A 27,930-nucleotide genomic window follows, 5' to 3' on the forward strand; every position below is an offset into this window, starting at 1 on the left:
TGGTGATCTTGGGGGACATACAAGATTTTTAAAATGTTGCTCTACAACAGCTGTTTGTTTTTTATGATTTCGAGAACATGCGTGAATCAAATCAATCGATAGAGTCGCATAGACTTCCCTTTGAGCAGAGAGATATGTACAGGAAGACTTCAGCGAGTTCCCAAACTAGATGTAAACATACCTTCTCTCGGGCCCCAACAGTATCTTAAAATTCAAACATGCAGGCACTTAATTAATAAAAAAATAGTGTATAAAAATGTGTAATGACACCCAGCCATCTTTTGCCTTCTCCTGCCACCCCGGTCCCCTAAAGCATTATAACCCTGCTGGTGGTTTCTTCTTGAAGTTTCCTTAATTATACTAAAAGTATACTGACATTGCAATTTATGACTTATCACATTTCATAAGTCAAAGGGCACTTCCTGTTATGTTAGATTAAAATCCAGGGGGCAACACCCATGGTTGGAGACATTTGTGGGTGTCAGTGGCATCTGGTTGCTACCAGCAGAGATGTTGGTAAACATCTGACAACGCATAGGACAGCCCCCACTGCAAGGAATTATCTGGCCCCAAACATCAAAGTACTGAGGTTGAAAAGCCCTGTGGTACTTGAAGATTTGATCCTCTGACCAGGCACATTGTTCAATCGCTATTGAGGTTAGTAGTGTTTGAGCTGTTAGTTAGTGTGTGTATATTGCTAGCTACAGCAATGGGACATTAGGGACAGGGATTACATTTCTCCACCACTGCTTTTTGGTTTTCCTGGAGTTATTCATTGCCTCATTTTCAACTGTGCCATGCAATCCAATCCATGTGTTGAAAATTCTTTCCCGTGTTTTCATGATATAAGAAAACTTTCCTTGACCCTCTTTTCTCTGAATGCTTGAATTTTTTAATTGGGGCATTATATTATGCATAGTGGTGGGATTTGTAATGCCATGTGCATTCACGCCCATAGCCATGGGCAATTTCTTTCCCCAGTACCTCCCCTTTCCTTTCCCTGTTCCTCCTCTTGCTCTTCTCTATAGGTCTCCCTGCTATTTTATGATGGTTACTTTAAATTAGTGCACAATAATCACATGTAAACATAGAATTTGCTGTGGTGCATTTGTAGAGGAGCACAGCACAATTTGTAGATGGGCAGCATTCTTGTGCACTTTCCTGGGCCTTCCCTCCTGCCTCCCCCTCCCCCTCCTCTCTCCCTTCCCCCTCCTCTCTCCCCCTCCTCCCTCCCCTCTCCAGAGCAGAGCCCAGCTGTCATCTGGGAGCTTTTCTCCATGACAATTCAGGTAGAATCTGTCCTCACAGCGGCCTTCCTTCTTGTTCACCTGGCTGGCTGCCCCACGTCTTCTGGGCACCTCCTAAGAGAGTGCCCAGGGAGGTGTTTGGTGAGCCTTCAGGTTTGTGGAAGTGCCTTTGCTTGATTGGCAGTGTGTTGGGTGTAGAATCTTAAGTTGGAAATGATATTCAACCAGAATCTAAAGATGTTCTGGTGCCTTCCAAGATCGCTGAGCAAAACCTAGAGACCTAACCCCGGCCTGTTCCCTTTTAACACCATCGCTCCTTCTAATTGTTATCAGAAGTGTGCGGGTCTCCTTCTGTCCTTCCCTTGCATGCATGTCACTCTGCCCGTTGCACAGGTCCTCTCAGCCATCCCACAGAGCCCTCACGAGGCACTTTGCTCTGGAACTGGTTATTATATGTAACTGACAGTTTCTTTCTTTATGTTTTCTTTTTATGGAAATCTTATGGGTAAGATCTTTAAGTATTTTTAAAAAACATATTTTCTATCACACATTGAGATTTTCTTCACTTCATCTTCCAAATCTGCACTTAAATTTCCGCGTCAGGCACCGTTCTCAGGGACGCGTGCTTCTGTCCTCACGTCCTCCTCCAGCTCCTTGATTTGCCCCCTGAGGAGACCTTTGGGTATGTTTTCCTTTCGGAGTTCACCTGGGTTGTTTGCAGGGTCTTCCTTCTGAGTTTGGCTTTTGTGTGGATTGACTTCCATCTTCCGTGTCAGAGGAGGGAGGCTTTAATGCAGAGAGTGCTCCCTGGTTGGCTGGTAGGTCTTGGGGTGCCCCGTGGCAGCTTAGAGGACAGCGGTGGGCTTGGCCCACATAGGCATGCGGGGCTGAAGTGTCTCCTGTTGTCACTCCTGAGGTCAGCACCTAGAGGTTTGGCCCAGCCGTACATTCCCACCCACACGGTATTCCCAGTCTCCGGCTACTTGGAGGCCAGTGTGGGGTAACGTCTGGCCCCTCCAATGTGCGTGTGGGGCTGGGAGGCCTGTCCATGGTCAGCTGCTACTTTCTCAATTTCCATGGCTCCTGCTGCCGGGCCGCTGCCTGCTCCCTCTGAGCACAGTCCTTGTGCCTTTCCAGAAGGCAAACCTCAGTCTCTGGTCTAGACATCTCCCCTGCAGCTCCTTGCTCATCATTCCGAATCTTATTATATTCCAGCTGAGTGGGCATCACACCCACGTGTCCGGCCTTCCCTCCCTCCTGGTCCTTGTGGCCATCTGACTTGGACTGCCGGGAGCCTGGAGACGCTCAGCAGACTCTGGCCAAATTGAAATCAATTGAATCTTGGCTGCAGAGACCGGGCTTTTGGTCCCCAGCTCTGGGATGAAGCCTGGCTGTCTCTTTGTTCTTCCCCTGACCATGCTGCTTAATTTAGATGCGGCAGACTTGGGAGGCTTTTGATGAAACCTATGGCGATTCAGTCTCATGTGGTGATTTAAAAACTTGTCCTGGCAAAACAAAGGGGATGTAAAACAACTTCTGACCTTTTGTCTGTGTATGTCACCGTGAGGTCTACCTGGTGCTGGAAAGTCTTCGAGTGTCTGGTTGCAATTCTGATGAATTCCACATTGGACTTCATCAATCAGCCGGATGTGCAGCAACTCCCCCTGTGACCACCGTGTGGTCACATTTTGAGGATCAGAGTGTGCTCAGAGCCAGCCCAGCGTGGATTTGTGCTCTCAGGTCGCCTTTGCCGTCAGCGGAACCTGGTAATTAACCAGGCCTGGGACTCGGGGACCAGGGGGTCCACTGGGCAGAAAGGGGGCATCAGGAGTTGTGTGTCTTTCTCACTGTCGGCACCAGGAATTTGATGGGCGCGAAAGAAAGTCCAGGGTAGAAGGACTCTGAGCTTGTTCTCCCAGCGGACTTGCACCCAGGCCTTGGGGTTGCTCTTGGCCCAGCTTCGTCTCTCCCTCCCTGCCCTGGATGGGGGTCAGGGAACGAGGCTGAGGCCAGCTCCCCAGCTGTCCCTTCCTGACTGATGGACCGTGTGTGCTTTTCCCTGCAGGTCAGGGATGGCGCGCCACGCCTGACATCCACAGAGGCAGAGGCGAAGTGATTGGCCTTCGGAAGACCCCCTCACGTCTGGAGACCAGGCACCCAGCAGCGGGGCCTTGGGGTATGTCCTCCCCTCTCTCAAGTGCTCCCCTGCCAGCTTCAGGCTGAGCCTGTTTTTTTGGTGTTGAAGAGTTTATTCACAGCGTGTTGTCGAGGGCTGACTGTCAGCTTGTTGGTTGGATGGCCAACCAAGCAGATGTGGTCCGCATCCTCCGAGATGGCATTGTGGGGGATGGCAGAACACAGGCCCTGCGGCCAGCATGAGCTGAGCATGTGTATAGCAGCCTGCTGGGCACATGTGGGGAGAGGTGGACGGGGCAGCTCCTTCAGGACCCTGACATCTGTGTTAAGGCAACGACTTTAAGGATAAAGACCAATTGCTAGTTGATGAGGACAGAGTTAGGACAGAGACGTGATCAGAGTCACCCTTTAATAAGATCACCCTAGGCTCTGACTGGAGATGGAGGCAAGCATGGAAGCCAGGAGGTTTGGGAGGCCACGCTGCCCAGGAGCAGCTGTGGCTGGCACCTGCTGTGTATAGAGAAGGCCGTGAGCAGGTCCTAGGAGCACTGGGTGGTAGGACCTGCCAGCATTGCGTGGAGGGATGGAGGGAGAGGGGAGATGGCAGGCACGACCTCCGGATGGTCTGCACTGGGAGACGTGGAGGAGAAGTGCCTTCTCTAGGATGAGAAGGGCCAAGCGAGGGTCGGGATTCACTTCCACAGGGACAATCGAGCCCAGTTTTGAGTTTGAGCCACCTGAGGAACCACAAGTGCAGGGAGAAGTCGGAAGTTAGTGGCCAGGTCCAGAGTTCAGGACCCAGGCACACCTTTGTGCCACACTTGGCTTGAGGCTTCTTGCACAGGGGGCGACGTGAACAGGACTGTTCATGCCACTCAAGACCAAGAGCTTTTGCCCTCAGTTGGCTGGCCAGGCCCTGGTTCTGAGGGGTGTTCTGCTTGCATTAGGATCATGAAGCAGAAGGTGATCCCACCACACTTTTGCTGCCTTTGCCCAGGCTTGGGATGGGGTCTGCGACAGATAGAAACAGTGGTCCTGGGTCTCAGATTCCAGTCCACATGGTGAGGATGGTGGGATGATGGAGGTGACAATGATGGATATAGGGGAGCTGTAGGTTGTGGTGATGGAAATGATGACAGTGATGGTGAAGATGGTGGTGATGGTGGTGATGGTGATGGTGATAGTGATGATGGTGGTGATGATGAGGGAGATGGTGATGATGATGGTGATGGTGATGATGGTGATAGTGGTGATGGTGGTGATGATAAGGGGGATGGTGATGGTGATGGTGATGATGATGATGGAGATGATGGTGGTGATGGTGTGATGATGATGGTGATGGTGATGATGATGATGGAGATGATGGTGGTGATGGTGATGATGGTGGTGATTGTGATGATGGTGATGGAAATTATGATGGTGGTAGTGATGATGGTGGTGATGATGATAGAGATGATGATGATGATGGTGGTGGAGGTGGTGGTGGTGGTGATGATGATGATGGTAGAAATGGATCCAGGCAACATATGTTTCATACACTTATATTTGCACCCCATCTTCTGATTTCTATTCTACACATTCATTCTCCCTAGAAGGAGGCAGAAAACTTGTGTATGAAGCCTGTGACTATTTTGGATGTAGGATGAGTATCTTGGTAATCCTTTGTTTCCTGTCACAATCAAGCTGCAAACCATCATTTAATGAGTATAGTCGGCATCTCTGGGGGTGGAGGGCTTTCTGTAAGATACTCTAAAGCTCTCAATGTTTCATTATTATCAATACAATGGTATCAGATCCCTCAGTAGGTATCATTTAGAAAAAGCGGATATTTATCCTTGTGCCTCAGAAAGACCAACCTGCAGCTAAGAACACTGAGAACTGCCCAAGTTGCTCAGGGAAGAGACCTCTCAGCTGAGTGATGTGGGTGACCATTTGCTGTGGCTTTTTCGAGTTATGGGTCATACCTGTCTGTGTGGTGCAGAAGTCACTCTGCTTTTTTACAGATCACCAGATTATTCTGAGGGCTTATTACATTTTTGCTGCTTTTGATTTTGGTCACTTTGGGGTTGAGAGCGGTGGAATGAGATGGGCGCGTATGAATGAATCTCCTCCATTTGGGTCGGGCGGGTCTTTTTCTTGATAGATTGTCAGCCACTGGGAACTGCAGATGCATCATTAAGTCACTGCATTTAAATTTAGCTCTTGCTTCCACCTGAAGGGATGGAACGTTTGCATTATTTCACCACAAAGGGAAAGCAGTTTTGGGGGTAGCTCCGCAGGACCTGGTGAGATGGGAGGTCTGGCCAGTGGCTCTCAGAGGAGCACATTCCAGGAGCAGGTTGCTCTGCAGCCTGGAGGCAGTTTCAATGCTGTGAGCACCTTTGCCAGGTTTTCAGCTCCCACTGGGCAGTGCTTTCTGGCTGCCTGTCATGGACACTGTCATCAGCATGCACAGGGCCAGAGCCCCGGCAGGTGAAGGAATGGGGTGAGCCTCCGCAGACCCAAGCTGCATAATCTCTCTGTGAGCAGCGCCCCGCAGCTTTGCCATGGCTCCTCCTGGCTCCTGGTCAGGTCGTAAGGGCGGTCGATGCTCGTTGTAAAGACGTGTCTCAGAGAGGTGCATGGAGTGAATGCTAGTCTCCCTATTCCTAGTCCCTGCTGACTTCACTGCTGATGGCTTGGTTCCTCTCCTGAATTTTCAGCCCCATGCACACATGTATGCCCACAAGCACGCTCTCCACCTACTATGAAGTGAACACGTATGCACATGCGCAGGGGCTGTCTGCACAAGTAAGGGCCACTGGGCACACTGGGCTCAGCACACACCTCCTGCAACCTGCAGTCCCCGTCCGTCAGGTGGGCGGTCTGCCATTCAGTCTGTGAAACCTCCAGTGTCTTCGACTCCTCCCTGTGCAGGCTGACGGCCATCATTGGTTGTCCTTCCACGTATCCCGTGTCTCATCTCCATCCATGTTTTCACCTGTCTGCATCGACAGCCACGTCCATCTCTACATTAGGTCTGGGTCTCTGTCAATCTCATTTGGCCTCATATTTATTTTTTGGTACTGGGGATGGAACCCAGAGGTACTTAACCACTGAGCCACATCCCAGCCCTTTTTATGTTTTATTTTGAGACAGGGTTTTGCTAAGTTGCTCAGGCCTCACTAAGTTGCTGAGGCTGCTCTCAAACTCACAATCCTCCTGCCTCAGCCTCCCAAGTGCTGGGATCACAGGTATGCACAACTGTGCCTGCAGGTTTCATTCTGTTTGTCCCTGGGGAATTGCTGCCATAAACCTGGCAAAGTCACTGTCCAAACCTGCCTGGGCACCCCGCATTCCCTGGAGTGTCCTGTAGGTAGCAAGAGTGGACAAAGCAGTTAACAAAACCCAGTCACAATCACATATTCATGGAAAACACACCAGTCATCCCCTCACCCATGGGGGTACGTCCTGAGACCCCAGCCCGGACCCTCGAGGGTGCGGAACCCTATGTCTGCTCTTGTGTTTTCTGATATATCCACAGGAGTGTGACCCACAGGAGTGTGATCCACAGGGAGGCACAGGCTGGCCTGGTGGCAGAGCACGCTGAGCATTTGCAGTGCCCGGGGTCTGATGCCCGGCACCAGAATAAAGGATCAGTAAACAAACAGAGCGGGCACAGTGGGAGGAGGAGCAGCTGGCGAGGGCGGCGAGCGCGGCACAGGCTGTGTGACAGTCACGTAGGCTTGTGGCTCCTGTTTGTGGAGTTTCCCGTTGTGCTGTGGGCCCGGCTGACCTGGGAGCTACAGAGGCAGCTGCAGCAGTGGGGACGCCTGGAGGCACAGGCTGAAGCCATACACCCACGGTGGTCTCCCACGGTCTGCGGTTTCCTCTTTACCCACAGAAACCCAAGGTCACACAGAGGAAGGGGTCAGTCTGGTGTTGGTGCAAGGAGCAGGCAAGCCCTGGGGCACAGGGTGGGGTGACAGGTCCCTTGTGCCTGGGGTGCAGCAGGTCTCCAGGCCCTGTTATGGTTTGGATATGAGATGTCTGGCCAGGGCTTCTGCTCCAGGGCCTAAGCCTGTGTGATGGGGCTCCCGTGGTGAGGCCCTGGGCCTGCTGGCCTCTGCGCAAGGCCATCTGTGTGGCATGTCTGGGTGGAAGGCTCTTAGCCTGTGCTCCTCAAGAGCACAGCAATTATGTCCTTCAGATCTGCTGTGTTTATTTCTTTTCCTTCAAGTAGATATGTCGGCTGAGAAGGGCCTACTGCTCGGGAGCTGAGCCTGCTCCAGGCAGATGACTCACCAGAGCCCTCGGGGCCTGTGGCAAGCGAGAGCCTGGCGCCCTCCTCCTTGGTGACTCTGCTCTGGCTCAAGGGCAGCCACACAGGGGTGGGAGGGGCCAGTATGTTTTGCAAGGGCTCTGAAGGGACCCTGAGACTGTTGCTCTGCAGGGACGGCATGTGGGTCTCCATGGTGTCAGTCTGACTCCTGCCTCTTGGTAACCTGGACCCTGAGACCCAGGATTCTTCTTTTTGTTCAGGAGGTAACCAGGCTGTCGATCTGGCAGTGCACTCAGAGGTTTTGGGCCTGCAGTGCCCTTTATGCTGTGGGTCAGGGGTCTTTAGCTGGAGGATTACAGGTACCGTGGCTTAGCTAAATGGGGAGTAGATTGGCTATTCATGGAAAGGAGCCTGTTCGGGCTCAGGAATGGCTTGATCCAGGAGCTCAGACACTGTCTTGGGGACACTGCGTCCTTTCCCTGTGGTGGCTTCGGTTTAGATTAGAGCCCTTCGGCAGGCACTCAGGGTTCAGGCCTGCTGCTCTTTCCACTTCTTGCTGATGCCTCCAAAGTTTGGCTCCGAAGATGGCACAGCCTTATACTAGCACTGCCTAGGCTTGTGTGGAGGGTCCCCTGAGGGCCAGGGCTGTCTTCCAGAGGACCCACTTCCTGAACCCGTGCTCAGGCTGAAGGGTCTCCAGGCCCTGTTATGGTTTGGATGTGAGATGTCCCCCAGAAGCTCACGTGTGAGACGGACGAACAGGAAGGTTTAGGGGAGAAATGGCCGGGTTGTGAGAGTCTTGACCACTCAGTCAATCAACCCCCTGTTGGGATTCACTGAGTGGCCGCTGCAGTGGGGGGTGTGGCTGGAGGAGGTGGGGATTGGGTGTGGCTTTGGGTATATATTTTTATCTGGAGAGTGGAGTCTCTGCTTCCTGGTTACCGTGATGTGAGGGGCTTCCCTCGGTCACCCTCTCCGCCACGCTGTGAGCCCCGAAGAATGGAGCCTGCTGTCTGAATCGGTGAGCCCCCAACACACTTTACCTCCTTTACAGTAGTCCTGGGGTCCTTTAGTCACAGCAGCAGTAAACCTGACTAAAACAGGCTTGAGCCAGGCTATTGCCATGTAGGAGTGGCTGAGCTCCTGGGGCCAGCGTGACAGCCATATTCCCCTCACCCCAGTGACCTCTACCTCCTGCAGAGGGGCTTTGCACTCTCCAGGCAGCAGCTAGACCTGGACGCTGGCTCCTCAGCTCCCGCTGACAGCACCTGCAGCCTCAGTGCGCTGATGGGGTCCCAGCCTTGCAGATGCCCCAGGCCTGGGAGCAGGTCGGCAGGTGCTGTGTGCTCCCTGGGGTGGGATGGTCAGCCTGGGCCTCAGGGAGGATTGTTGTGGTGTCCCTCAGAGCATGTGTGGGAGGCCTGGTCCTCAGGCACCAGGTGTGTCCTCCTTGGTGGCGACTGTGTCTTCACATGGTGCACACACTAAAATGGGTCAATAGGATGGCCCATGAGAGGGGAACTTGGACACTGAGACATGGACAGAGGGCCGCATTTGAACGAGAAGGCAGAGATTGCAGGGTCCCTGCTGAAAAGCAGGGAAGGCCAAAGCTGCCAGCACACAGCCCAGTGGGGACGGGGCGGTCACTCCCTCCTGCGTCCGGGCCTGACGGTGCCTCAGGCTGTGAGGGGTCATTTCTGTAGCTTAGGCCCCAGTTCAGGTGTAAGCTGGGTTTTGGTTTCGAGCAGCAGCACTGGATTCTGGCCACTTCACGAGGTGGGGGGGGGGTGGAATCTGCTGAAGGGCCCTTGGGAAGGGTGATGGCCAGGGTAGCCCGGGGTCCCAGGAGCAGGTCTCCACGTGGCCCCTCAGAGTCCACCTCAAGGATGCATTTCCTTGGGACCCTCTGCTCAGGAGGGCATGTCCCAGGGAGGCCGCATGTCTGTGTAGGAGCCTGGATTCCAGTCAGAGCCGGGCAAGAGCTGGCTCCGCATGGGCCTTTGTCTCCTGGGTGCTGCGTGCCCAGGACAGTGTGCACCACAGGTCCTGCTTTAGACAACACCCAGGCACTGTTTCCAGGCTTTTGACCTGCTGTCCAGCCAGGCCTTGTCCCAACCCCAATCAGTAGCCAGGCAACAGAGACGTTTGCTGCTGAGGGTGGCGGCCAGGCTTTGGGCTGGGAGAGAGGCTGAGAGGCACAGGCTCTGGCAGAGCTAATGTTCAACTCGGGGCCATGGAACATCCTGGTTCCCATGACACCCTGCCTATGTTGGATTGGAGGCCAACTACCCCGTCGCTATGGAAAGATGAGGGACAGTGTGAGTCTGGTTGGCTCAGCACTCCCATTCCCAGGCCACAGTGCTGGCTTCCCAAAACCTCTGCTGGTTTTAGTTCTCTGGAACCCCAGCGCATCACCTCCATCCCGTGAGGCTTTTAGACTCCCTTGAATTTGAAGGGTTGGCTTCCCACGGAGCAAAAAATCAATAATGACCCGATCAGTAAAGGGCAGAGTTATTTCAGTCCTGCAAGAGATGCAGGAGCAGAAGCTAATGAGCTCCCGCAATTTGCTTTGTAGAGCAATTACCGTGTGTCACAGCCCTGCATGAGACGCACCCTGAAGGATGGTTCATGGGGGGACCCGCCTGTTCCTCCTGTGTTCCCTGCACCCAGTCTCTCTGAGGCACAGCAGGTGCACTTGCGGCTGAGCAGAGGATGGCGAGGTGCCGTGGGCGGGGGATGAATGATGGCAGCCCACTGCGGACATGTTGTTGCCAGTTTTGCCTGTCTGGTGCCTTAATCTGCAAGCAGCTGACTCCAAAGCAAGTTGTGCTTTTTTAAACATAGAAACTTCAAGTAAGAAAGCTGTTGACTTCTGAGGTTTAGCTGAAGGCCCAATGTCTCATGAAAGACTGGGTACAAGTCCAAATGCCTGTCCCCCACCCCCATCCCAACCTGCATTTATTAGCAAGATCCGAGCACAATTGGACGGGGATGAACACAGTTTCTTCCTTGTCGCCGGCCAAGTCTTCTATTTGTTATAGGCTGCTAGAATTCTGACTCTGGGATTATTTATATCTAAAGCTATAGACATATTTCCATCCCTGTGCATCTGAACGAGGCATTTTGCCTGAATTTCTATCTGAAGAGCATCCGCCCACTCCCGGGCTGCTCGTTCACCTGTGGCTGAGCCGGAGGAAAAACTCGGCGTGGGTAGCAGTGGGGATGCGTGACCCAGCAGGCCTGTCCCCTCCGCCTGCTCCAACAGTTGTCGACCCAGGGGGTTTTGAGGAGGAGGAGCCAGGAGCTAGGGAGCCACCAGGAAAGGGCCCAGACTCCTGCTCTGGCGCCCGCTATCCCAGGCCAGCCTCGGAGCCAGGCGAAGGCCCTGCATACCTGTGGGTGTCATGTGTGGTTGTAAAAAGGGAAGTAACAAGAGTGACCTGACTGTTAGCTGGATCTTCTCTGGCAGGGACTGGTGCTGGCCTCCTTAAGCAGGGGAGAGGAGTCGGGGGGGGGGGGAGCCCTGGGGCGGCAGTGCAGGAGGAGGCTCATCCCTCCAGGCACAAGGAAGCCCCCCCTGGCTCAGGTGTGGGCAGGCAGACGGCCTCTGGGGCTGGACACTGCCTCTGCTCTTCCTTCACAAAGCGCTGGGACAGTGATCCTCCGGGGAGTTGCAAGACAATCTGCAAATCTGTCAGTGCTGCCAGACCTTCCACAAACATGTCCAGGCAGCAAGTGAGCACTGCCCTCACCCGTGTGGTGGCACCGCCCAAGCTGTCGGGGACCTGGATAGAACCAAAAGGCAGAGGAAGAGGGAACCTGCTGACTGTCCAGGAGCAGGGCCACGCTGCTCCCGAGAAGCCCCTGGTTCCCAGGCCTCTGGGCCTCACTCCAGTGCCCCACCCTGGCTCTCAGACTATATAGTTCTGTTTCTCAGGGGACCTGACTCAAGGTGGACCCGAACTCAGTGTTGCCTGAGCAGCAGAAGGCACCCAGGTGGGCTCCCTCCTCCTCTGGAGGACAAGGGTCCCTCTGACCACAGGGAGCCCGTAGGAATTATGGGGGAAAGAGCTGTTCCTGCAGGGCCCGAGCCTTCCCTGCCCTGCCGAGCCACTCCCTGGAGGCAGTCCCTGCCCCCAACAAGCTTGGCACCTGAGAAGCCTCTTCCTCCCTGGGGAACTGAGCCGCCCTCCCCAGCCCCAGGGGAGACACCAGGAGGTGGTGGCAGAACCTGCCAGGGGGATAGGTGGCCTGGATGGGGGGTTCCTTTGATCTTGTAAGCCTGAAACTTTCTGAAATGCCAAGGACTCCAGCGAGACCAAGGACCCCAGGATAACCAGGGACTCACGTGTGACCAGAGACCCCTGCACAGCCAGGGACCCCAGAGAAGCCAGGGCTGCAGCATGGCCAGGGGCTGTGGGCCGCTTGCAGTGGCCTGTGCTGTGTGTTGGGGGCTGTGCTCACCGGATGGTAGGGGCCCCACCATGGGCCTGGCTCTCTGCCCAGCGTGCGTCCTGTCCTGCTGTGGGAGCCCGTCTCCCATTGCCCTGTGTGCAGTTTTTCTGTTGCAAGCCCAGCACTTGCTCACTCTAAAGAAACCTGCTTCTAGGGCTCTTCCTCTTGCACTCCTCCCAACCCCCCACCGAGAGCCAAGGCAGGGGCAGCTGGATGTGGAAGCCTGACCAGCTGGACATTCTCTGTAGAGCGCTGAGTCTTCACAGAGTGACACCAGGGAAAGTCAACTGCATTCATTCCTTTCCATGGCGAGCTCCTGGGTGGGGCCGGGAGTGTTCTAGCAGGTGCTCCTTGTCTCTGTCTGGGAGCTCGACTCCCTGGGCCCCATGTGCTCCCAGGTCCTTCCGAAGCTTCCTTTTATTGGTGGCCAGGAGCTTATCTCTTCCTTGCTCCCACCCCAGATGCCAGGCTGCTGGAGGGATGGGCTTCAGTGGTCCTGGGGCGAGGACAGAGGACCTGAGTTTAGACCTGCAGGACAGGGTTCTGGTGAGCGTCCTTGTATTTCCAGCCCTGAGCATTCCTGGCTGGGGTCTCTGTCCACGGCTCCTAGCTGAGCCGAGGTCCACCGAGGTGCCAAGGGCGGGGCTCGGGGCTGGACGAGCTGGGTTGACAGGAGGAGCTTGAACTGCTTGCCCGGGGAGCCAGGCGACTTGTCGTAGCTATTTAACATTTTACCTTATATATTTTTTACCTTGTTTAAGCAAACACCAGGCTCTAGCGGCAAGCCAAGGTCTGTGCACCAGTCACGCTTTGGAAATGGAAAAAGTCCTAGAAATCCCAAGACCCGAGTCCCCGGTATTGAGAGCTGTGGTCCATGAAGTGCAGACTTGGAGACAGAGAGCACAGGCGGCTGAATCTGGCCTACGAGCAGAGTTCCTAGGCCCTCTAGCCAAGCCACCTACTCCTGGTGTCCGCCAGGAGTAGGTGTCCGTCTGTCCCCACCTCCCAGGCCTCGCCGGTCATAGCCGCCTACAGACCTGCACTCCAGAGCAAAACTGGGGACCACTGGGACATGGGGCAGGGGATGAGAGACCTCCTTCCCAGGTGCCAAACCCATGCGTCCCTGGAAACTCAGGACCCCATTTCCATGTCCTAGGCCAGCAGCTGGCTGAAGGGGGCCATGGATGGTGGCTTTACTGTTGTTTTAATTCAGGAGAATCGCTTGGTAAGAAAGAGGAGCACTGAGAAGAGGAGGACACACCTGGCCGTCCCCATCCCAGAGCCTCAGGGCAGGAGCTGGCCAGCTCAGCTGCAGTCGGTTTGAATGTTTACACTTTCACAAAGCTCCACGTCGACCTTCTCTTTTTAACTTTTTAAGAACAATTTCGAGCATACTGAGAAGTTGAGAGAACAGCCTAATGAACCTTCATATGCACCCCACTTAGGATTGGCCACTTAAAAATATCACAGCTGCTGTCAGCCCATCACCTGTCTATCATCTAGTATCTGCCTAGTTACCTAACTATCCATGGGTCATCTACCTACCTGATCTCTCCACCCTCTATTATGGATCATCCTCCATCTGTCTGTCATCCACCATCTGGATCATCTAGCCACCTGTCATCTATCTATCACCTGTATCTATAATTTATCTATCTCTTTCATTTATCATTTGTCCATATCTATCATCTGTCCACTGTCATTATCTCTCTCACCTGTCTCTGTCTATAATCTGTACCTACCACCTGTCATCTATCACTCTCACTGTCCGTCATCTGCCCGTCCCCATCATCTATCCCTCACCCCTCACTCCCCATCCATCTCCCATCGTCACCCTTCTGTACTGGACGGTTCCAACGTTACAGGTGCTGTGCTGCTGCTTGGCTAAGAGCTTTCTCAGGCATCACTTAAGATAAGCTCATTTCCTAGGTAACCACGAAGCCATTGTTGTACTGAGAAGCGAGCAGTAACCAGACAGTGTCTACACGACCGAGTTCTGCCCGAGAGCCGGCCACGTTTGGCCTCCTCACTGGCGGCTGCTTTGCTGCCCGCTGTGCCTGCTGAAGTGGGCACAGTCGAGCCTGGCGAGCCTGGTGAGCTGTGTGGTGGCCGAGGCCTTCTGCCCTCTCCCTCTGCCACGTCATTCGCACGCGCTGCTCTCCAAAAAGAAGTCGTGTGTCACAGCTGAGCTGCGCTCCTCGTGATGCATAGGATCTGCCCAGGGCCACCCCAGGGACTCCCACTGTGCCATTGGGATCTGTGGCCTCCCTAAGTTTCCAAACATGCTTTCAAGTGTTTCTACGCATCTGTGTGAACCGTCTTTCCAGCGCCTCAGAAAATGGTTTTCTCTTTCTTTTCCGTGCTGGGCACGGAACCCAGGACCTTGCGTGCACCAGGCAGGTGCTGTGCCCTTGGGCGACACCACGGCCAACATGGTGTCTTATGTTTTGTTCGCGACTGTGTCACTTGGGGCCCGTGACGTGGCTATCTGCTCTCTGTGCTCGGTGTAGTTCCTGAGGTGTACTTGGGAGGGTCAGTTTTCCCTTCCTGCACTCCCTCCTTTCCCTGGTGGGCATCCTTGGGCCTCCCTGGGGAAACATGTGAGTGAGCCTGGTGAGGTCACTGGGGCCCAGGATGGCACACGGGGAGCTGCCGTCTGGCCACGGCTGGGTGAGCGGGCTCTGGCCTTGCTGGTGCTCCTCCGCCCTGGCCTGTGATCTGGGCTCATCTGAAGGAGCCCTGTGTTTGAATTTGCCTGTCCCTGGTCACTGCGAGGCTGAGCGTGCTCTATGTGCTCACTGTAATTCGAGTTTGTCTCTCACCTACTTGTTCCCTTTCTATCGGCTAACTTCCTTGATACTTTATGCGTGAAACATGGTGTCGTTTAGGTTTCAGAATCACAAGACAGACAAGGGGCAACCACATTGCACCTCCGAGCAAGGCCACATTTATGGGCCCCAGCAATAAGAATGGTCTTCCTCTGTAAGGGGGCAGGTTGCTCCTGACACGCCACTTATGGAGTGAACTCTCAAATGCTCGGAGGCACGGGGATGATTGCAGTGATCCCACTTACAGTAGGCCTTCCCCACGGTGCTAAACCCACCAAGTCTCCTTAAAACTGAGTGCACAGTCTTACCTTGTCTGTCCCATAACGCAGCTGGGCCCCCCCCTCCACAGCTGTCCCTTATCTGCTGTCACTTGCACACATGTGACACAGTGGCCCCCAGGTGTGCTACTGCCCAGAAAGGGGGATGAAGGCTGGCCAGCTGCCCACAGTACAGGAGGGCCAGCTGTGTTGGGAGCCCCTTCCGCAGCACAGCCTGCCGCCACGGTGCCAAGGGCCACTGCGTCCACACGAGGGACAGGTCCCTCCAACCAGGCCTTGCAAGTGGAGGCAGCGCCTCAGACTGGAAGAGACGTGCAGGACTTGTCCTCCCCAGCCCAGAGGGTGGGTCTGGGGCCTGACCACCCCACCCAAGCTGCCAGTCCACCTTCTGAACTTCAGGGCTGAGGCCACTGAGGGGGGCTGTGGGGGAGGAGGGGTAAGAGGGGAGCCAGAGCAGAATGGATGCCCCAGCACCTTTACCTGATGATAAGTGTCACTGTTGGTCACGTGCTCAGTGCCAGTGGGACTGTGCCACTCTTTCTTAACTAAAGGCAGATCTCTGGAAACCTCTGTGGCCAGAGGCAACAGGAAGGAGAATAAGGAAGAGGGTACAGTGCTGGGGGCAGACCCCTGAGCCTTGCATATGCCCATCCAAGATGGCCCTTCACCCTTCTCACCGCTATCCCAAACACTGAACAGAATCGCCATTGGCTTCTAGCAAGATCACACAACCCACTTGCATACTGAACACCTACTAGCTGCTCAATTAAATGCCTAATTAAATTAATTAATGTGAGTCTCCGAAGAGTGCCTTTCTCAGCAGTGGGATCCAGTTCTCCTATCTCTCTGAGCCTCAAGACGGTTGAGTCTATCTTTGAAGAAGCGGATCAATAACTGCTCCCGGTTATGCATGCATGTGGAACCTGGGACACATCCAGGGTGACTCTGGAGATAAGCATTCCGTGTGGGCTGGGAGATAATTGCATCATGGAGCTCATAAACCTCTCCCAGCCCAGAGATCTGCAGGCTGGGTAAATTATGCCTGGAGCTCAGCACCACTGTCACAACAAACTCAATTAAGGCATCAAGCTGGAAGCCAGGCTGGGTGGTAAATTAATTTTTAATCCATGGACATAGCTTGCCTTGGAGCATGATGGATGTGCCACAGCCCAGCGGCTGCCAATCCAACAAGAAATGAAGGGGATAATCACATTAGCTGCCTAGTTGGCCTTCTTCTTTGCCAAGCCCCCCCCCCCCCCCGTCCCAGTGTGAGTGAATGGCCTTTGGCTTTGGGGTGGGGGACATGGTCTGTTTAATTTCACGCAGGCAAGAATCCTGGTGGGCTGGACTCCCGCTCTCTGCCCATGACCTGGGCGGTGACTGGCAGTCCTTCTGGTTGACTGTACCCACTGAGACTTGGCCCCACCGGCTGCAGAGATTGCTCCTTCAACCAGACGCCCACCTGCTGGGTATGGAATTGTGGGAAAGCTCTCCTTGGGCTGCCGGCTGGAAACTAGGGTGCTCTCAGCTGCGACTTTGAGAACTTGGTCCACTCGTGTAGAGATGCAGGAGGGACTGGAGGATCAGGAAGAGGTGGTGCTGCGGCAGGGGCTTGGCTGCCGCCATCCCTGGCTCAGAGGGGAAGAAGCCGCATTCTAGCAGGCGGGCTGACCCGGGGTTTCCACAGCTGAGCCTGCAGGTGGATGGTGGTGTCTGCTTACCCAGGAGATCTGGCTTTCCACATCTAGCTGTGTGATTTTTTAATTTCAAGAAAACTTAAATTTCTTTCTTCAAATCAGGTGTGATTCCACTATTTGTACTTTAAAAAATGACTGTTATGCAGTGAACTGTCACATGGGAGGTGCGCAGCCTGAGAGGTTGACTTGGGCCATATGTGTACATGTGCAGCACTTTGAGAGATTCCCAGACTCCCAGCACTCACAGGTAGACCGGCCTTCCAAACTGGCGGGACATCCCGGGCTCCCATCAGGAGTGCATGGAGTTCTGGAGCCTCCCAGCCTGGCCGACTCTGACGGCATCACGGGCAGGTCACGGCTTTCTGTTCGCTCTTCGTTCCCTTTGCCAAGGGGTCCGTGTCTGGTCAGCTGATCTTCTCCCCGTCTGCAAGTCTTGTTTGGTGGAACGTCTCAGTCTCTGTGGTGACTTGCTTCTGTGTCATTGGGCACTGAGAGCTCTGTGTGCCGTCGCACACCTTCATCAGGTCCATCATCGCAAGCCACTTCTCTGTTGGTGGCCTTTGCTGCCACTCTCTTAGCGGGGTCAGGCGAAGAGCAGCGTGAAGTCCAAATTGCCCATCTGTTCTGACGGCTTTGCTTTGGCATCAGCTCTGGGAGATCATTGCTCTACCTGGAGTGTCAAAGGTCTCCTTCCAGGAGTGACAAAGGTCTTCTTCCAGGAGTGCTGCTGTCAGGTTAGTGGCGTGGCTGGTCATGAGTCTGCCTTTGCCTGTGGTGTGCATCTGGTTAAGTTGATCACTGGTTGCATTGTGTCCAATTTTTTGAATATCATGTTTGGAAAAAAAATATTTTCTCCATTGGATTCTTTTTGCCCCTCTGCTAAAAATCAGCTGTTACCACATCTCTGGGCCTATTTCAGTGAACCACCTGTCTGTCTTGATGCCAATACCATAGTCTCTCGACTTTTAAATTTGACACATAATAATTGTGCGTATCTGGGGGGTGTGCTGTGATAACCCAATACACGTGTGCAATGTGTGGGATCAAATAACGATCGGCCTTTCCGTGCTCTTGAACATCAATCATTTCTTTGGATTGGGAATCTCCCAGCTGCTCACTTCTAATTTTATAAAACACATCAGAGATTGTTATAAACTGCATGCACTCTTCCGATTACTGTAGCTTTATAATGTGTCTTAAAATAATTCTAATTATCCAAATTCTCTATTTTAAAAAAATCTTAGTTTATTCTACATTGTTTGTTTGCATTTTAATTTTTTTGGATCAGTTTGTCGGTTTCTTAAAAAAAAGTGTACTTGGCTTTGATTGACTTGCATTGTATCCAGGCCAATTTGTGAAAAATGGACATCTTGACAATTTAGATTCTTCTCACTCATAAACACAAAATATGTCTCTATTTATATGGGTCGCCTTTGATTTTTCTCAGCAGTAATTTAGATTTTTGAATTCCCAAGTCTCCTCTGTCTTTTGCCACATGTAACCAGGTTTCCTATTTTGATGCTGCTTAACCTGCATTGTCTTTTAAATTCAATGCTTTGCCTGTTGCTGGTAGGTAGAAATACAGTGTCTGTGTGTTGATTTCTTATTCTGCCACATTGCCAGATTCACTGAGCCCGTCTGGTGGCTGCTCAATCCAATCCCATTGAATTTTCCACTTAGCCAGTCTTGCCTGCTGATAAAGATCATTCATTTCTTTTCCGACCTAGAAGCATTTACTTCTCCCCCTGCCCCAGGGCCTTGGCCTGGACCTCCAGGGAGACAAATCTCAGTGGTGGGAGTGGCGCCATCTCCACCCCTCTCAGGAAGCTGCTGGCTTCTTAGGGATGTGCTTCATGGGGCAGAGGAAGTTTCCTTTTCTTTCCTTTATTGTTACTGGTGCATACTAAATATACAGCAGAGTGGGTTCCTCAAGAGAACAGAGAATGGGACCCCCCTCGACCCAGCTGTGCCCCTCCTCGGTGTTCACCTGAGAATCAGGTGGGTGTACATCAGTGAGGCCTGCAGCCAGGTTGGTCAAGGCAGGCTTCTCAACAGCTGAGCTCTGGAACCAGCCTCGGAGTCCACCAGTGAGCAAGTGGGTGAGGACACGTGGCAGGTCCGCAATGGAGGTTCTTCCCATCTCGGCTTTCCCGAGACCTCTTCGTGTTATAGGGTGTTGCGACTTCTCAGTCTCTTCTAGTGTGTGAGGAATGGCACTGGCTGATCTTGAGCGGTTGAGCTGCTCTTGCCTTCCTGGGGTGGACAACCTGGCCTTTAAGAATGATCTGGGCAGCATTTGCCCCTCTCCAGTCCTTTGTGCAGAATTGGTATGATTTTGTCCTTAAGTGCTGGTTAGAATTCTCCAGTGAAGCGGGCTTTGGGGTTTCTTTGTGAGAACACTCTAATTCCAAATCAAACTTCTCAGGTAGTACAGAGCACTCTGGCTACCTGCTTCCCCCTGAGTGGCCTCTGGATATCCTGCTGCCATTGGGATGTCAGGCCTGGCTATGTGGTTTGGATGTCTTGGGACACTTTCTTGGGGAGAGCGAGCTGACCAGGCTGATCTCCCAAAGGCAAAGACTGGGTGGGCTCCTGGGGCTGGTGGACCTGGGTGGGCTGCTGGGGCTGGCAGCTGTCTGTGTTTCTATAACATCTGTCTCTTGAGCCCTGCTGCATTGTGGGCCTGGCTTTGCTCGCTGGGGCTGTAAATGGCGAATAAGACCTATTGCTCTGTCATCCTGGTTCTAGCCACTGGGGACAGTGCCCATCAGGAGGGAGCAGGCTCTCCAGGGGCATCTGAGAGGGCTGCAGAAAGTGGCTGTGGTTCTGCCACCTCCACTCTGGTAACTGGGGCTTTCTAGACAGGCTCCTGGCTGTTGCAGTGGGTTCAGGATAGTGACAGAAGCAGGTCTTCAGGATGCAGAGGAGCCAGTTCTGAGTCTGACCTGCTGGTTGACACCACCAACTCCCAGGTCTCAGTGTGGGTGCTGTCCTGGAGCCTCACTCCTGACTGGTGAAGCCCGAGCCCCTGGTTCTGCTCTCGTGCCTGGGAGGCAGGCTGCCTGTGCTGTGCTCCTCTGCAGGGGGATGGGAGCATGCAGGACGGGTGTCCCCACTCTCCCTCGGGTGTGTGAACGTCACATCTGCCTGGGACCTGGGGCTCTCTGCCACTGCAAAAGCAATTGCAGCTGTTAATTATTTAAGGCAATTGGAAACGTTTGTTAAAAGATGAAATTTTAATAGACTGAGTTTAGCAGAAGCGGACTGATGAGGCCCGGGAGAGGCTTGCTGGGAGGGGTCCGTGGCCGGGAGTGTCTCTTGCCTAGGACTTCCAAGGGAAGAGCCGACCAGCCATGCGTCTTTGGGAAACCTGGGCAGGCCTTCACTTGCTCAGGTGATGCCCACCGCAGCATGTCCAGGCCGTCACAGGGGCAAAGGCCTTAACCACAGGTGAAGCCCTGCAGCGTGCAGAGGCAGCGGGCAGCTTTTCCCAGGAATTTGGTCATCATGGTGACATATTGCCAAGTGTTCATGTTGCTGGACACGAGTTTAACTTTCTTGACTAGAGACATTGTCCTCTCACCCCAAGTAGAGAAGGAAGGTGATTTCTCATGAAAAACAAGCCCACAGCATCTCTGTGAGTTTGACGCTCTAGAAATGCAGGATTTGGGGTTCTTTTGGCCGTTAGCCATGGAGACATATCCAAGGAATGTGGCCTCACAGTGCCCAACTCGCTCTCACGCACACCCGCAAGGCTGGGCCTCCCAGAGCACCCCTCACCACCCTGCATGAGCCTAGCCTGGGGTCTCTCTCCCCTCGTCCCTCCTTGTCCTCTTCTGTTTACAAAGTGCTGGTCACAACCTGCTAAACTGACTCAAGGACCTGACCAAGTTTGACCCACTCTGTGATGGACACTGGATGGAGAGATTCTCTGGGATGGGGAGTTGCAGCCTGGACCTTGAGGACTGAGCCATTAGTAGAGGCCTCCCTGGGCAGACTCCTTCCCTCCTGGGAAAGCCAGGAGAAGGAACTGGTCAGTAGCTCCGGTGCCTGCAACAGCCATTCACTCTGTCCTCCCGCCCACCCAGTGCCACGAGGGCGGGAGAAGAGCCGAGTGGCGGTGAAGACGCAGACTCCTGACCTGTAAGAATCGCCACAGTGGTCGGCCAGGACCCTGGGATGGACCTGGAGGAAAGTCCAGGGCAAGACGCCACAAGGGACCATCCTCACCTCACATCAAACATATGTAGATGGACACCCGACAGTGGGCCTGGGGCCTAGGGATGGGGGCCTGGGGACTGGGGGGTGGGAGGCATCCGAGCAGCTCCTGGTCGGCCCGTGTACTTCCCGCTATCTGCCACACCTCCTGGGGGTGCAGAAGGAGCCCTCTGTCTGTGGACTGGCCCTCAGGGATGCTGTGCTTGGCAAGTGTGTGTAGGCGGAGAAGATGGCTCAGGGTGAGGAACCCAGAGAACTCACCTGAAAGTCCATTCCTGAAGGATTGGGAGATCTGACCCTCACATCACAGACCAGCCTGCGGGAATGCTGGCCACCAATGTCACGTGGCCATCCTGCGGGGCATACAGACACTGTCTCCTTAGACTCTCCAGTCCGGGAGCTGGCCAGCTGGATGGGGGTGGGGAGAGGGGTGCTGCTGGCTTCCGTGCTGCAGGTCACTGCAGGAGCCATGGGAAAGCAGCCTCTGCGGCCTGGCCTGCTTTTAGTTGGGCACCTACCACGTGTGGCGCTGTGCCTGTCCTCGTGTGCAGAGGAGGGCATGATGAGCACGGCTCCTGCCCAAGGGTGGTGCGGGGCCTTGACCAGGCCACAGCACAATGAGAATGAGGGAGGTGGCCCCCAGGGTGATGGAGGAGGGGAGACAGCTTCTGGCCCACTCCCCAGGAAGAGGCACGGGAAGGGGTGGGAGCCAGCAAGGTAGAGAGGGGGACAGTCTGGGGGGACTTGAGCTGAGGGTGTGGAAGGAGCTGAACTCTAAGCCAACAAGCTGAGCCCCAGGAGGGCTTTGGCAGAAGGGTGGGAGGGTTCCCTACAGGGCAGCTGAAGGACGAAAGGTGGAGCCCAGGAGGGAAGCCGGTTCTGCGGCCCCAGGTGCTGTGACCAGGTCTCCCGTGTGCCTGGTCACCGCTGGTGAACACACCATTCAGGGGGTGGGGCTTTTGTCACAAATGTGACCTGACAAGTCTGTGCCAGCCTTGGTTCCCAGGTCCTTTGCCTGGGAAAGGACCTCGGCCATCGGCTTTTACACACGGCTGACCAGTGGCTGCAGGCCGGGCTATGTCCTTACCCACCCCTTCCTGGGCACTGAGACTTGGGGCAGAATTTTGATTTTGTGGGAAACCTCTCAGGCTGGAGGGAATGGGCAGGCCACCGAGTCACAGCTGAATCGTTCATCCTTGCTGAGGGGGGAGCTGCTGACCCCTGCCCCACACCCCCTGGTCTTCCCGAGGCCCCTGCACACGCAGTGGGAGACCCTTCCATGGGGCAGCTCCCTGACCCCTGGGCACCTGTGCACCATGTGCAGGGCAGCCAGTGCTTGCCGAGGGCTTCTCTGAAGAGAAGGGACCCCTACGCTGGGAATCTGTGGGGGAGATTTGGCCAGTTATTTTTATGGTCCCTGGAATTTCCACCTTTCTTTATCTCCTCCCCATCCACATGCTCCTCACTATTATTGATTGGTGCCCCCCTGTCCTCATACCTGTTTTAGTGTCTGTATTGGATCCCCTGCTTAGGGGTGCGGGTATGGAAGTGTCTGTCTGATTGGGCCCCCGCTTGTGTCCATGAGCACTTTCATCAACCAGGAAGTTGACCTCACCAGAAGACCCTCTCCAGGTTTCTTTATTTTGGCCCTGGTCTGGACTGCCTCACTCACCATCTTGCCTGGTGGCCTAAGGTCTTCTATATCTTTCTCTGGTGATGATGGTAGTGATGGTGATAATGGTGATTGATGATGGTGGTTATGGTGATGATAGTGATGGTGTTGATGGTGATGGTGACAATGGTGATTATGGTGATGATGGTGATGGTGATTGTGATAGTGATAGTGATGACGATTATGATGGTGGTGATGGTGATGGTGATGATGGTGGTGGTGGTGATGGTGATGTTGATTGTGATGGTGATGGTGGTGATGGTGGTTATGGTGATGATAGCAGCAGTGATGGTGATGATGATGGTGGTGGTGGTGATCATGGTGATGGTGATGTTGATTGTGATGATGACAGTGATGATGATGCTTATGATGGTGATGATAATGGTGATGATGGTGACAGTGATGGTGATGATGGTGATAGCAATGGTAATATTGATTGTGATGGTGATGGTGATGATAGCAGTGGTGATGGTGATGATGGTGATGGTGATGATGGTGATGATGGTGATGGTGATGTTGATTGGGATGGTGATGATGATAGTGGTGATGATGGTGATGATGTTAATGATGGTGACAATGGTGATGGTGATGGTGATGTTGATTGTGATGGTGATGATGATGATAGTGATGATGATGATGATGATGATAGCAGTAGTGATGGGGATGATGGTGATGATGGTAATGATGATGGTGGCGATGGTGGTGATGGTGATGATGATGATGGTGAGGATAATTAACACAAAGTGCCTACTGGAGCCAGAAACTCGTTTAAACATGTTTTCTTCATTAACTCCTTTGCCCCTCCTAACAATTTGTACATGAGGGGATGGAAGCACAGAGGTAGATGTCACTTGCCAAAGGCCACATGGCGTTTGGTGTGGATCTTGGATTTGGGCAGCAGTAGGGCGGGAGCTGAGTCTGTGTATGTGACCATTGCCACTGCGTGTTCTTCATGGATGGTCACGTTTGACATGGAGCCAGTTGCTGCTTCGATTCTATGGCTCTGCTGTGCCCTTTGGACACAAACCACCACCATTGCTTCTTCACGCCTGTCCCGCAAACTCCTGTCCCTGCCTCTGTACCACCAGACACAGGGAGGTACGCTCTACAAGCATCTCATTTCTAACACCTGCTCCAGGTGGGGCACTGATGTGTGCCTGGGGGGGTGGTGGACTAGACAGAGGGCCTGCCCCAGGGGACCCAGAGTCCAGCTCAGTATTTCCCACACTTCCACCCTCAGTGTGACCTGTGGGCATGAGAGAGGTGCTTCCGGCCTCCTGTTTCTGATTCCATAGGCTGGGTCGGGCCGAGAGTGCATTTCTGTGAGGCTCCAGGGGCTGTTTGTGGTGCTTTGAGAACCACTGGTCTAGCTGGAGCACTGCAACAGTGAAGGCGTCCGTAAGAATTTGTGGCTAAAACCCCCACAGCCCTCTTAAGCCAGCTGCCAGCTGGGAAATGCTGTGCTCTTGGGGGCCACTCAGGTCCCACATGTCCTTCTCTTCAGGAGGACACAGGTGCTCACTGAACACAGGCGGCAGAGGTGGCAGGAGAACCTAGGCTGGCATCAGATGACCCCTCTGCACTCACATCTGCCTGTACCACCTGTAGGCTGTGTGTTCTCAGGCAAGTGGCCTGACTGCTCTGAACCCCAGTTTCTCACCTTTGATATAAAGGAAATAGTCATTTATTCATGCATGAAATGAAATCTATAGAAGGTGCATAGTACATTTGGCACAGAGGGTACAATAGTGAATGGACAAAATCCCCACCCTCAGAGAGCTTGTGTCCTGTGGGAGTGGGTGGGACCAGGAAGTCAGTGCACTGGAGGTGACTGGTACAGCAGATGCAGGGAGGGCGCAGGTCAAGGGAGTGAGCCTTTGGGCATCTCTCCAGCCAGGGCAAAGGCCCTGCGCCTGGGCGGCGGGGGAGGGAGGCGGGTGCACTTCGCGGAGCTTGTGCACAGCTCTGCGTGAGGCAGGAAGTCATTAAGCATCGCAGGCAAAGGGATGATGTGTGGCTGGTATTTTTAGTGGTGTTACTTCTGGCAGCCACGTGGAGAGGCTGCTGAAGGGCAGACCAGGAGAGTCCTGCTGAGAGCTGACCAGGCCTGGTGGGGAGGCTGCACAGCTTGGAGGCAGGGGTGGAGTCCGCCCGTGGAGGTTGGTCTGCAGATTGCAGGGGGCACAGAGGGAAGAGAAGGGGAGCCAGAGGTCTGTGGCTTCACGACCAAGAACAGATGTGCCACGTGGGGCTCTGGGGAAGGGACTCGGCAGCCAGGCCTGGAGCGCCGCTGCGTCTGGAGTATGGGGTGGCCAGGCAGGGAAGGCAGCAGGTGGGGCGTGGAGTCCAGGCATGAGGGCAGGAGGAGTGGACCCCTGGAGCAGCGCAAGGTCTACCTCAGAGATAGCAAGGGCCCGGAGAGAACTCAGCCACCAGGAGTGGAGGTGGTCCAGCACCTCTGGGGTCCTCTGCTGCCCACTGCCCACTACTCTGCCCAAGTTGCCCTGAACCCACTGCGCAGGACTCCAGCACCCCTGGGCATTAGTTTGTGCCTGGAAGCTGCTGCCTTGATTTAGTCTTTGATAGTCAACAAACCAAACCCCACCCTGCAGCCCTGCAGGCCAGCACCGGGCACACCTTGGGTCTCATCGTGGAGGCAGGGCCAGGGCAGGCCACCGTGTAGGTGGCCCTGGGACCCAGGAGTCAAGATGAAGGATGTGTGTGCAGTGCTCGGTGTCTGGAATCACAGCCCCTGAGAACACTGTCGACCTCTAAGATGGAGGCAGGTTCCGTGCCGCTCAGTTCTGACTCGGCCTCAGGCACTGGAGCGTGGGGCTGGCCCTCATTTCACATGTCAGCTTCACCCCTCTGGTTCTGCTCTTGCAGTCTGGCCAGGAAGCCTCAGATGCAGGACCATCACTCCTGGTCCTTGAACTCGGGTCTGTTGACATGTGGGCAGCGTTGTCCTGGCTCTATGACAAGTAAGCCAGACAGAGGACTTCTACTCCAAGAATTTGTCCCAGATTGGGGAGTGTGCCCAGCCCCCAGGTTTGATGATTCTCCCAGGACCCAGAGTCCTTCACACTCATGGCTGTGAGTACCACATTGAGGCAGAGGATGCGAGCAAACTTGGCAGAGGGTGACAGGACACTGGGTTCAGGCTCCTGGAGCACCAGGTGAGTCTCCCAGGATACCAGGTGCAGGATCCCAGGGCCTCTCCAGATGGACATACACAGGAGGTGCTCAACTCCTGCAGGACAAGCTGTGACAACACGTGTGTGTCCCCTCAGGCTCAGCACCCAGGGCTCTGTGGGTATGGTCACCCAGGCACCCAGCTCCAGCCTGCGGAAGGAAGACCCCTTGAGCCAGACTGTTCCTATGGGCAGAGCAGGTGCCACAGCGCCCCCTGCTGGTGGTCCTCCACAGTCTGCGTTCCCAGATGTTCCCAGGGATGGAGCTCTTTCTTTTTCTTTTTTTTTGAGAGAGAATTTTTTAATATTATTTTTTAGTTTTCGGTGGACACAACATCTTTATTTTATTTGTATGTGGGGCTGAGGATCGAACCCAGCGCCCCGCACATGCCAGGCGAGCGCGCTACCACTTGAGCCATATCCTCAGCCCAAGGGATGGAGCACTTTCCGCACAGGGAGGCAGACAATCAGAGCCAGGGGCCACCATGCCCCGTGGCATCCCTTACTCCTCAGTGCCCCCGAATATGAAAAATGAGAGAAAGATAAAAGGTCTTTAGGCGCAGTGTGTCTGTACCTGTATGGTTCGCCCCATGTGGTCGGTGTCCCCTTCAGAGGAGATGTCTGTGGTCAGCCCTGGGGTGGGGGAATTGGGGACTCGGCTTCCCATTCATGGTCCATAAGTGCGTTCTGAGCATTCCTGATTGTGAGGATTCTAACCCTGGTGTTGAGGATAGCAGAATTTGGTGGTCACAATGACAGCTGATGCTGAGTGCCACTTGACAGTCGAGGTTTCAGGGAGCCCCACGCATTCATCCGATCAAATCTGCCAGTCGGGTGTCACCTCCTCATTTTACAGATGAGACAGTGGAGGCGGCACAGAGAGCTGGGGTGACCAGCTCAGGGTCCTGTATGGAGCTGGGGCCTGGCCTGGCCCAGGAAAATGGCTGAGTGCTGGGCTGCAGCGCTGTGGAGGGAGGGTGGGTCCCCAGGCCAGGAGGGAGCTCTGCACTGGGCCCCTCCTGACCCTCTGCACGGGGGCTGGAGCCAGCCTTTGCCTCCTGGGCCTTGGGAGGAGAGGCCCAGCCTGCACACTTCTCGCTTGGTCTCTGTCCAGCACTCCGGTCCTGCCCGCTGTGGTGAGGCTGCTTTCTCTGAGGCGGCCTTTGCTACCAGCACCTGCTGGCCTTGGGGGCAACCCGCCGTCTGGCGGTCTCTCTTCCTGCGCGGCTCGTTTAGTTTAGGGCCGGGGTGCAGTTTAGGCGTGTGGTGTGCCCATATGCCTCCTGGCTGCTGGCCGCCCACGGGGTGTTCTCCACAGCTTGTGCTAAAGAGCTCTGCCACCCCTGCCCTGCCAGCTCCCTCCTAATCCTCCTCTCCACTGCCTCCCAGGACCAGCGGGATGCTTGGCCACAAGGACAGGAACAGTTTGGCTGATTCTCTTTTTGGGTGATTGCGTCTGTCTCGGTATGAGCAAGTGTGCACGCGCACAGCGCCATCTGCTCCTGCGGGAGGAGGCTGCTCCCCACACAGCTCAGCGCCCAGATGCCACCACGTGGCTCACGCCTGCCAAGTTGCTCCTGGGGCCCGGCCAGGGCCCATGGCTGTGGGCCAAGCTGTGGGGACCCGGATCGGTAAGCGCAGAAGCGGTCCATGGAGGTCAAGCAGTACCTGAGCCATTTCTTTGGAGGGTGTGGCGCTCACGTCCTTGGACTTGAGACCCCCCTTGTCATCCAGCCTGCAGCCCGGCTTCCTTGTGTCCCCGGCAGAGCAGCACATCCCCCACCTCTGCTCTCCAGCCCCTTGTGTCTGAGATGCAGACGAGCAGCCCCAGGCCCTCTCCCAGCCCGGGGTTGGAGGAGCCAGGCCTGGCCCTTTCTATAGCTGTTGCTTGTGACCTGGAAACCTAGCTGAGGTCCATGGGAGGGAGAGGCCCCTGTTTAGGTGGAC

At 54.6% G+C, this 27,930-nt stretch overlaps 1 protein-coding gene across 2 annotated transcripts in view; it reads left to right on the forward strand.

Moving 5' to 3' along the window:
- Positions 1–27,930, forward strand: part of Rimbp2 (RIMS binding protein 2) — a 168,524-nt gene that overhangs the window by 37,903 nt on the left and 102,691 nt on the right. Inside the window, exon 2 of one of the 2 annotated variants that reach the window (XM_046445972.2) lies at positions 3,313–3,423. The gene's annotated coding sequence lies outside the window, so the exon portion shown is untranslated. Of the gene's footprint in view, positions 1–3,312; positions 3,424–8,564; positions 8,666–27,930 lie in introns of those variants that run through there. The other variant, XM_058579754.1, reaches the window with a different exon arrangement.

This window comes from Marmota monax, unplaced genomic scaffold (assembly GCF_021218885.2).
Source record: "Marmota monax isolate L192 unplaced genomic scaffold, Marmota_monax_Labrador192_F-V1.1 WCK01_AAM20220418_F8-fsc00200, whole genome shotgun sequence".
Classification (NCBI taxonomy): domain Eukaryota; kingdom Metazoa; phylum Chordata; class Mammalia; order Rodentia; family Sciuridae; genus Marmota; species Marmota monax.